Source organism: Giraffa tippelskirchi, chromosome 3, assembly GCF_054371585.1.
Source record: "Giraffa tippelskirchi isolate mGirTip1 chromosome 3, T2T-mGirTip1v1.2.pri, whole genome shotgun sequence".
In the NCBI taxonomy this organism is placed as follows: domain Eukaryota; kingdom Metazoa; phylum Chordata; class Mammalia; order Artiodactyla; family Giraffidae; genus Giraffa; species Giraffa tippelskirchi.
In genome coordinates, this window is record NC_137277.1 from 3,205,884 (window position 1) to 3,217,564 (window position 11,681).

Here is an 11,681-nt window from a genome sequence, read left to right on the forward strand (position 1 = left end):
AAATTCAGCCTAGAGAGGACTTAACACCCTCTTATTGGTTTCCAAGTGGACTGCTTCTCCCACCAGAATTTATTTTTAGAAATGTTATCTCATGTTTTCCATGCTTGTATTACTTTTTCCCCTTCTAATTTTACACCTGACTGCCCTGAGTGGGTGTGTGTGCATGAGGGGTGGGAGGTTAAAGAAGGAAGTGATAGTTTCAAAACACAGAGGAATACAAATCTCCTAGACTCAAGTGTAAGAAGCCCACATGAGCTCTCTTCCCACTAAGCCGTTCTGCTGACTGAGTGGACTCACACAACTGCTTTCACAAACGGAGAGGCACTTAAATCACTGCCTTCTGTGCTGTGCTTGGTTGCTCAGTCGTGTCCAGCTCTTTGCCATCTCCTGGACTGTAGCCCACCAGGCTCCTCCATCCACGGGGAGTCTCCAGGCAAGAATACTGGAGCGGGTTGCCATTTCCTCCTCCAGGGCCCAACCCAGGGATCGAACCCAGGTCTCCTGCATTGCAGGCGAATTCTTGAGCAGCTGAGTTATCAGGGAAGCCCAATTCACTGCATACTATCAATAAGAGTGTGAGTTCAATGAAAATAAGGCAATAACTTTTATAAAGAAATAAAGGTTGTATTGATTATGTTTGGTGGGAAGAACTGAGAAGGTTTGAGAGATGGAAAAGAAAACTAGAGAAGGCTTTTTTTTTTAATTTTTCACATAAAGCCTTGTTTCTTGTGTGAAGCTCTGCCTTTCGCTGAAGGAATAGTGTGCTATCAGCCTAGGGAATGCTCTTGGTAATAGAGAATTCGATTAAGAAAGCATTTGGGAGAGTTCCCAGGTGGTCCAGTGGTAAAGAATCTGCCTGCCAATGCAGGAGACACAGATTTGATCCCTGGTCCAGGAAGACTGCTCCTGCCGTGGGGCCACTACGCCTGTGGGCCACGACTGCTGAAGCGCTTCTGCCCTAGAGCCCATGCTGGGCGACAAGAGATGCCACCACAGTAGAAGCCTGGGCCCCGCAACCAGAGAGGAGCCCCTACTCGCCACAGCAAGAGAAAAGTGCTCACGCATCCACGGAGACCTAGGGTAGCCACAAATAAATAAGTATGGCAAAAAGAGAAAGCATTTCATGTTTGAGTTTATGGAAGGGACAGGACCTAACTGGTAAAGGATAGAAAACGTTTTTCTGTTCTCCCCAAGTCCCTCGTGGAAAAACACTTGCAAACACAAAACATGCATCACCAAACCTACACGTGCAAACTCACAGGAAAATCACAAACACAGTGCGAGTCAGAGGGATCAGAACCACCAGATCAATGGGGTAGGTAGAGAGAGATCATGAAAATTAAAAATGCATTCATTTCCCAACAATGATGCCTCCTATCCCATAAGTCATTTTTTCCCCAGACATGGCCAAAACCCAGAAGAGACGAAGCAAGAACCCTAATATGTTTTCTAAGACAAGTATTATAGTAATAGGACTTCCTGGTGACTCAGTGGTAAAGAATCCACCTGCAGGGCAAGAGCCACAGAGACCCAGGTTCGATCCCTAGGTCAGGAAAATCCCCTGGAGGAGGGCATGACAACCCACTCCAGTATTCTTGCCTGGACAATCCCATGGACAGAGGACCCTGGTGGGCTACAGTCCATAGGGTTGAAGAGAATCAAACACGACTGAAACGACTTAGCAGAGTACACTATATTAACAACCACAACTACCACCTTCATGTTGGTGAAACTCTTTCTAATTTCCAATAACAGTGCTGAGTAAGCGATGCACTTTAATTGAATTAATTCACTCAATCAAGTGATTCAGTTTGTCAGAGATCACAGTGGCTAGTAAAAAAAGAGTTGGTCCCCAAATGGGTCTTCTTGTCATTTTCATCCAAGCTGTACAACCAGAAGCTGCCAGATGGGCTGGACACATCTCTGCAGGTATATAAAATGACCTATTGGGGTGTGAGAAGAAAATATTAAAGAAGTTCATTTCGATTTTTGTGTTTCTTTCTCTTGTTTTTGTATATGATATGACATATGCATAATATAGTAAGTTTATATAGAGTGCATAAATACAAAAATTTACATACTGTAGGTTGTGCTTAAAATATGTGATGATAAGAATGTGCAATCTGAAATGTTTTAAAAAGAATGCTTAAAGTATTAAGCCAGATGGCTCTGAAATTTAGACCAACCCCAAAAGCCATACACAAATTTCTTTTAAAAGTTCATTTTTAGTACATTTTTATCAATTTTCTTAGGCCAAGTAAAAAGCTCCTTGTAAAACTCGATTTCCATTTTAGAAAAATTGGTAGCAACACTGCTGCTGTAGTAACCCAAATCCTTGTAGATTAAGGTTGCAAATTATAAGGGTAAAAGGGATTGCTGGAGGCAAATGGTATTATCTAGAACTTTGAATTGATGTAGATCAAAATATTTTTTGAAATTGTTATAAATAGCAAATACTAAATCTTTAGAATAGTCCATCTGAGGTCATTTCATGTATATTTCATTTTATTGTAACATAATACCTCAGACAATAAACAAAATGAGGACCCGTCTTCAAGAAGAAATGCTCCCCTCCTTCTCAATATTTTCTGCTTAAAAAATGATAGGAATGCGTATTTAAGAGTCAGAATAGCTAAGTTGTAAGTATTAAGGGCACAGTAATAACAGTTATCATTGATATCGCGTTAGTCTCCTATTACTGTTGTAATGATTTAACTGCTGTTTTTGTCATTTGCTAAGTCATGTCCGACTCTTTGTGACCCCATAGACTGTAGCCCACAAGGCTCCTCTGTCCGTGGGATTCTCCAGGAAAGAATAATGGACTGGGTTGCCATTTCCTTCTCTAAGGGATCTTCCTGACCCAGGGGTCAAACCCAACTCTCCTGCAGGCGGATTCTTTACAGCTGAGCCATCAGGGAAGCCCCACTGCTATAATAACCTTCCACAAATTTATTATCTTTTATTTCTGGAGGTTGGAAGTCTCAATGGGATTTATGGGCTAAAATCAAGGTATTTGTGGAGCCATGTTCTTTCTAGAGGCGTTAGGGGAGAATGTGCATACATGCCAAGTTGCTTCAGTCCAACTCTTTGTGACTCTTTGTGACCCCATGGACTATAGCCTGCCAGGCTCCTCCTTCCGTGGGATTCTCCAGACAAGAATACCAGAGTGGGTTGCCATTTCCTTCTCCGGGGGATCTTCCTGACCCAGGGATCATACCCACATCTCTTATGTCTCCTCTGTCCATGAGATTTTCCAGAAAAGAACACAGGAGTGGGTTGCCATGCCCTCCTCCAGGGGATCTTCCTAACCCAGGGACTGAACCCACATCTCTTAAGTCTCCTGCACTGACAAATGAATTCTTTACCACTAGTGCCACCTGGGAAGCCCTTAGGGGAGAATATGTTTCCTTAACTATTCCAGCTCCTCAAGGTAACTTGCATTCTCTGGTTTGTGACCATATTCAAAGCAAATCATTCCAGCCTCTGCTTCTGTCATCAACACCTCCTTTTATTGACTTCACAACCTCCCAGGACCTCCTGGATAATCTAGGATAACGTCACCATCTCTAGTTCCTAACTTAATTACATCCACTGAGTCCCTTTTACCTTGAAAGGTAACCTATTCAATGATTCCAGGGACTGGGGTATTGATATCTTCAAGGAGCCATAACCCAGCTTATGACACAGTTTGAACTCTGGCCCCCAAAGATGTGTGCCCATCTCATACACAAAATACATTCATCTCCCTGCAGTGTCCCCCAAAGGCTCAACCCATTACAGCATCCAGTTAAATCCAAAGTCTCATCTGAGTCTTATCAACTCACAGTTCCCAAATCTCATCATCTAAGTTGGGTACGGTTTCTGCTGCTGCTGCTGCTGCTAAGTCGCTTCAGTCATGTCCAACTCTGTGCGACCCCATAGACGGCAGCCCACCAGGCTCTTCTGTCCCTGGGATTCTCCAGGCAAGAACACTGGAGTGGGTTGCCATTTCCTTCTCCAGTGCATGAAAGGGAAAAGTGAAAGTGAAGTCGCTCAGTTGTGTCCGACTTTTAGCGACCGCATGGACTGTAGCCTACCAGGCTCCTCTGTCCATGGGGTTTTCCAGGCAAGAGTACTGGAGTGGGGTGCCATTGCCTTCTCTGAGATATGGTTGAGCCTCTGTATATAATCCATCATGGGACAAAGTCCCTCTCCATTTGTGGGCCTGTGAAACTGGAAAAATAAGTTATCTGCTCCCAAAATACAGTGGTGGGGCAGACATCAGATAACAATTCATAGTTACAGATGTTCCTGATCCAAAGGGATAAAATGAAAGGAAAAATGTAGTCACCAGTCCCAGGCAATTTCAGAAATCCAGCTGGGCAAACTTGATTACGGTTTGAGTCTTATAAAACATCCTTGGTGGCTGGCCACTGGTCCTTTGGAGCTATGGCCCAGCCCTCAGCATTATCCTTCCTTTATTTTGGAAGATAGAATATGCTTGGGGCCAAGTGGTTTCAGCAGACTGTTTCTTGCCTTTTAGAATTTAGGGGCTCAGATAGCCCTTCTTCATTTAAACTTTTCTTTTTTTTTTAAATTTATTTGTTCATTAAGGGAAGGATAATTGCTTTACAGCATCCTGTTGTTTTCTGTCAAACTTCAACACAGATCAGCCATAGGTATACATATGTCCCCTCCCTCTTGAACCTCCCTCCCATCTCCCTCCCAATCCCACCCCGCTAGGTTGATACAGAGCCCCTCTTTGAGTTCCCTGAGACATACAGCTAATTCCCATTGGCTATGTATTTTAGTTGGAGAAGGCAATGGCACCCTACTCCAGTACTCTTGCCTGGAAAATCCCATGGACGGAGGAGCCTGGTAGGCTGCAGCCCATGGGGTCGCTAAGAGTCAGACACGACTGAGCGACTTCACTTGCACTTTTCCCTTTCATGCATTGGAGAAGGAAATGGCGACCCACTCCAGTGTTCTTGCCTGGAGGATCCCAGGGATGGGGGAGCCTGGTGGGCTGCCATCTATGGGGTCGCACAGAGTCGGACACGACTGAAGCGACTTAGCAGCAGCAGCAGCAGCAGCAATGTAAGTTTCCATGTTCCTCTCTCCATACATCTCCCCCTCTCTTCCCCTCTCCCCATGTCCATAAGTCTGTTCCCTATGTCTGTTTCTCCAGTGCTGCCCTGCAAATTCTTCGTTATCATTTTTCTAGATTCCTTATATATGCGTTAGTATATGATATTTATCTTCTTTCTGGCTTCACTTTGTATAATAGGCTCTAGGTTCATTTGCCTCATTAGAACTGACTCAAATGCATTCCTTTTTATGGCTGAGTAATGTAACCAGTCCATCCTAAAGGAAATCAGTTCTGGATGTTCATTGGAAGGACTGATGTTGAAGCTGAAACTCCAATACTTTGGCCACCTCATGCGAAGAACTGACTCATTGGAAAAGACCCTGATGCTGGGAAAGATTGAAGGTGGGAGAAGAAGGGGACAAACAGAGGATGAGATGGTTGCATGGCATCACTGATTCAATGGACATGAGTTTGGGTAAACTCCAGGAGGTGGTGATGGACAGGGAGGCCTGGTGTGCTGTGGTCCATGGGTTCACAAAGAGTCGGACACAACTGAGCAACTGAACTGAACTGAATGTTCCATTGTGTATATGTACAACTTCTTTATCCATTCATCTGTCAATGGACAACTAGGTTGCTTCTATGTTGTAGCTATTGTAAATAGTGCTGCAATGGACGATGGGATACATGGGTCTTTTTCAATTTTGGTTTCCTCAGGGTATATGTCTAGGAATAGGATTGCTGGGTCATATGGTGGTTTTATTCCTAGTTTTTTAAGGAATCCCCATACCATCTCCCTAAACTTCTCTTTGTACCTTTCAGTCCAAGCTCATGGTGTTTCTAATGATGTGAAAATGCAAAACTCCTGTAGATCTCCCATTTGGGTCTGGGGGATTCATTTCATTAGACCAGAGGTTTCTCCACAAATCATTCCTGGATAAACACATCTTTATTGCTGGCCTCTGCTGAGATGGGGCTTGGGATTCACCATTCATACACTGAAGCTTTTCAAAGGGTCCTCTGTGTGATTGAACATTCTGTCCTTTCAGTCCTTTTGAGGTACTAGTGGACAGCCAATGACAGAGCATCTTTTCATAGACTCATTTGCCCTCTGTAGTTTATCTTCTTTGGTGAGATGTCTCTTCAGATCTTTCGCGCATTTTTTTAATCAAGGTTTTTGGTTTGTTTCCTTGTTGTTGAGTTTTAAGAGTTCTTTGTGTAGTTTGGATAACAGTCCTTTATCAGACATGTTTTTTGCAAATATTTTCTTTGTGGCATGTCTTCTAATTCTCTTGACAGCGTATTTTGCAGAGCAGAAGTTTTAATAAAGGTCAGCTTATCATTACTTCTTTCATGGATTGGAACGTTGGTGTTGTATCTGCAAAGGGCTTCCCAGGAGGTCCAGAAATTAAGACTTCACCTTCCAATGCAGGGCACGTGGGTTTGATTCCTGGTTGATGAGCTAAGCTCCCACGTGGCTTGAGGCCAGAAATGTGTTAGTAGCTCAGTCATGTCTGACTCTTTGTGACCCCATGGACTATAGCCTGCCAGGCTCCTCTGTCCATGGAATTCTCCAGGCAGGAATACCTGGAGTGGGTTGCCATTTCCTTCTCCAGGTTTCTTCCCGATCCAGATATCAAACTTGCATCTCCTACATTGCTATTGTATTATAGAAATATAGCACTGGCATGGGTGAATGTAACTCAGATGACCATTATATCTGCTACTGTGGGCAGGAATCGCTTAGAAGAAATGGAGTAGCCATCATGTTCAACAAAAGAGTCCGAAATGCAGTACTTGGATGCAATCGCAAAAACGACAGAATGATCTCTGTTCGTTTCCAAGGCATACCATTTAATATCACGGTAATTCAAGTCTATGCTCCGATTAGTAACACTGAAGAAGCTGAAGTTGAACAGTTCTATGAAGACCTACAAGACCTTTTAGAACTAACACCCAAAAAAGATGTCCTTTTCATTATAGGGGACTGCAAAAGTGAGGAATGCAAAAGTAGGAAGTCAAGAAACACCTGGAGTAACAGGCAAATTTGGCCTTGGAGTACAGAATGAAGCAGGGCAAAGGCTAATAGAGTTTTGCCAAGAGAACACACTGGTCATAGCAAACACCCTCTTCCAACAACACAAGAGAAGACTACACATGGACATCACCAGATGGTCAACACCGAAATCAGATTAATTATATTCTTTGCAGCAAAAGATGGAGAAGCCCTATACAGTCAGCAAAAACAAGACTGGGAGCTGACTGTGGCTCAGAGCATGAACTCCTTATTGCCAAATTCAGACTTAAATTGAAGAAAGTGGGGAAAACCACTAGACCATTCAGGTTTGACCTAAATCAAATCCCTTATGATTATACAGTGGAAGTGAGAAATAGATTTAAGGGACTAGATCTGATAGACAGAGTGCCTGATGAACTATGGATGGAGGTTCATGACATTGTACAGGAGACAGGGATCAAGACCATCCCCATGGAAAAGAAATGCAAAAAAGAAAAACGGCTGTCTGAGGAGGCATTACAAATAGCTGTGAAAAGAAGAGAAGCAAAAAGCAAAGAAGAAAAGGAAAGATATACCCATTTGAATGCAGAGTTCCAAAGATTAGCAAGGAAAAAAGCCTTCCTCAGGGACCATTGCAAAGAAATAGAGGAATACAATAGAATGGGAAAGACTAGAGATCTCTTCAAGAAAACTAGAGATACCAAGGGAATGTTTCATGCAAAGATAGGCTCAATAAAGGACAGATATGGTAGAGATCTAACAGAAGCAGAAAATATTAAGAAGATGTGGCAAGAATACACAAAAGAACTGTACAAGAAAGATCTTCACAACCCAGATAATCACGATGGTGTGATCACTCACCTAGAGCCAGACATCCTGGAATGTGAAGTCAAGTGGGCCTTAGGAAGCATCACTACGAACAAAGCTAGTGGAGGTGATGGAATTCCAGTTGAGCTATTTCAAATCATAAAAGATGATGCTGTGAATGTGCTGCACTCAATATGTCAGCAAATTTGGAAAACTAGGAGTGGCCAGAGGACTGGAAAAGGTCAGTTTTCATTTCAATCCCAAAGAAAGGCAATGCCAAAGAATGCTCAAACTACCGCACAATTGCACTCATCTCACACGCTAGTAGAGTAATGCTCAAAATTCTCCAAGCCAGGCTTCAGCAATACGTGAACCGTGAACTTCCAGATGTTCAAGCTGGTTTTAGAAAAGGCAGAGGAACCAGAGATCAAATTGCCAATATCCGATGGATCATCAAAAAAGCAAGAGAGTTCCAGAGAAACATCTATTTCTGTTTTATTGACTATGCCAAAGCCTTTGACTGTGTGGATCACAATAAACTGTGGAAAATTCTGAAAGAGATGGGAATACCAGATCACCTGACCTGCCTCTTGAGAAATTTGTATGCAAGTCAAGAAGCAACAGCTAGAACTGGACATGGAACAACAGACTGGTTCCAAATAGGAAAAGGAGTACGTCAAGGCTGTATATTGTCACCCTGCTTATTTAACTTCTATGCAGAGTACATCATGAGAAACGCTGGGCTGGATGAAGCATAAGCTGGAATCAAGATTGATGGGAAAAATATCAATAACCTCAGATATGCAGATGACACCACCCTTATGGCAGAAAGTGAAGAAGAACTAAAGAGCTTCTTGATGAAAGTAAAAGAGGAGAGTGAAAAAGTTGGCTTAAAGCTCAACATTCAGAAAACTAAGATCATGGTGTCCGGTCCCATCACTCCATGGGAAATAGATGGGGAAACAGTGGAAACAGTGGCTGACTTTATTTTTCTGGGCCCCAAAATCACTGCTGATGGTGACTGCAGCCATGAAATTAAAAGACGCTTACTCCTTGGAAGGAAAGTTATGACCAACCTAGATAGCATATTAAAAACCAGAGACATTACTTTGTCAGCAAAGGTCCATGTAGTCAAGGCTATGGTTTTTCCAGTGGTCATGTATGGATGTGAGAGTTGGACTATAAAGAAAGCTGAGCACTGAAGAATTGATACTTTGAACTGTGACACTGGAGAAGACTCTTGAGAGTCCCTTTGAGATACAACCAATCCATCCTAAAGGAGATCAGTCCTGGGTGTTCGTTGGAAAGACTGATGTTGAAGCTGAAAATCCAAAACTTTGGCCACCTGATGTGAAGAACTGACTCATTTGAAAAGATCCTGATGCTGGGAAAGACTGAAGGTAGGAGGAGAAGGGGATGACAGAGGATGAGATGGTTAGATGGCATCACCATCTCAATGGACATGAGTTTGACTATGCTCCGGGAATTGGTGATGGACAGCGAGCAACAGGCCGTGCTGCAGTCAATTGGCTCAGACAAGACTGAGCTACTGAACTGAACTGATATATTTATATTTAGTGTGCATAACATTAAGCTTTATAAAACTGATATTGTATAGCTCAGGGAACTCACCTCAATGTTATGTTGCAGCCCAGATGGGAAGGTAGTTTGGGGGAGAATGGATACATGTATATGTATGGCTGAGTCCCTTCCTGGGCACCTGAAACTATCACAAGATTATTAACCCATTGTACTCCAATATAGAGTAAAACATTTTAAGCAATATAAAGATAAAACTGGCATTGCCTTTCTAGGCTGATATGTATATAGTCAGATATAGAATGTTTCATACTTAGCTTGAGAAAACGTGCGCTGCATTTGTGAGCTAAATGACACACATTAGTAATTGTTTATTTTCATTTATTTTTATCTGCCTCCTGTGGGTTGAGTTGCTGCCAACATATTTAGCTCAGTAAATGTTCCTGTGCTACTCTTCCTGGCTTTATAATCAACTTTGTAGCTTCTAGTCGCATCCCAAATAAATATTGGCAGAACAATTCAAATCCTTCAAATGCTTCAGCAGATTGATATATTCTCAGCTAGAGGAAAAATAACAACAGAATCCTCAGTAGTCATCGCGTTTGTCAGCCTTTACCAGAGGTTCTCTGACTCGACTAGACTCAGTGAGTCAGCCAAGCTTTCAGTGTTTCTCTCAGACTCTGAAATCTTGGGCTAAGTGAAAGTGATGTTTAATATCCTGCAAGTATATTTGTATTTGATGGTAGTTTCCTGTGAAATGAAAGAGAATGGGGGAAAGTGACCTTATGTATTCACTCTGACAGAACCCATTATGGTAAATTCAAAAGAAACTCGATGGCAAACATCGCTGTTGAACTGGCAGATTGCCATGGTCAAGAAAGTGTGCTGGGAATTATACTCAAGGAAAAAATGTAAAGTTAATAAGCCACTCCCAGCCTAGATGTTCCTCTTTAAAGGACCTGGCTGCCAATGTCATCTCTTGACACCAAAGCAAGGAATCTCTTCCACTTCTGTCTTTATCAGGGTCTTTATTTCCCCCTCAACAATTAAGTCAAATCAGAAAGACATGAAGATAGTACCAGACAGAAGCCAGAACTGTGGTGTCTAGAATAAGCTGGACTCTTCATAGGCCTCATTATAGTAGGCACTGATGTAGATATATTTAGTTAATATCCTTAGGATTGTTTCTCATTGACCCCCTTCATCCCTTTTGTTAAAAGCACTTGCTTCCAAATCTAATTTCTCAGAGAGTATAAAGGAAATCCCTTTAGAGACCAAAGACACAGGCTCCACCCCTGTTTCCCTCTCACACTGGTATTTTTCTCTCTTCTGCAAGCTATATTTTTTATGTCTCTCAATCTAAATACAGGTGCTATAAAATCTATTGAAAATGTCAGATGTATCGTGCATGGTCCAATTAACCTAGAGGATATTGTGGAAGTTGTCTTGTGTGTTTGTAAGGAAATCTAAAATTTTACTCAAAGCTAACGTGCATTGCCGTTTCAGGAAACTCTGCCATGTAACTGGGCAGTTTGAGAATTTTGCTGATTTCTTTCAGAAATGTCATTTGATCGCAGTATTTCATATACATTGTGTTTGAAAGCAGGCTAATATTCATTCATTATTTTCATTTCATTTTGGTTATTTAAAGCAAAGATCTCAAAACTTTGTACGCAAAGTGAAATCGTCAGAGTTGCTCAGTCGTGCACTACTCTTTGCAACCCTGTGGACTGGAGCCCGCCAGGCTCCTCTGTCCATGGGATGCTCCAGGCCAGAATACTGGAATGGGTAGCTGTTCCCTTCTACAGGGGATCATCCCAACCCAGGGATTGAACCCGGATCTCCTGCATTGCAGGCAGATTCTTTACCGACTGAGCCACCAGGGAAGTCCCCTAAACAAAATTCAAATGCATTTATAAAAACACACGTATTTTCTGTTTCTAAAACAGAAAAAAAAAAAAAAAAACCAACTATGACTGGTTGGCTTAGGTGACCTACAATAGGAGGAAGTGTAATATCTTGAACTAACACATAAAAGAAAACACTGCGGGTTTACAGCCTTTATGTGCATAGTATTTTTATTACTAAATCCCTCCTCATTAAAGACCTTACTTGCAAAATAACTGTCTTTGAAAAGAGGAGTCAAAATAATGTCTCTATTTTGAAACTGAGCAATCATTTACTTATTCCATCTTTTACCTATTTTGCATTTAGAAAGCAAACTGTTACCATTGCCTCTTGAATAACAAA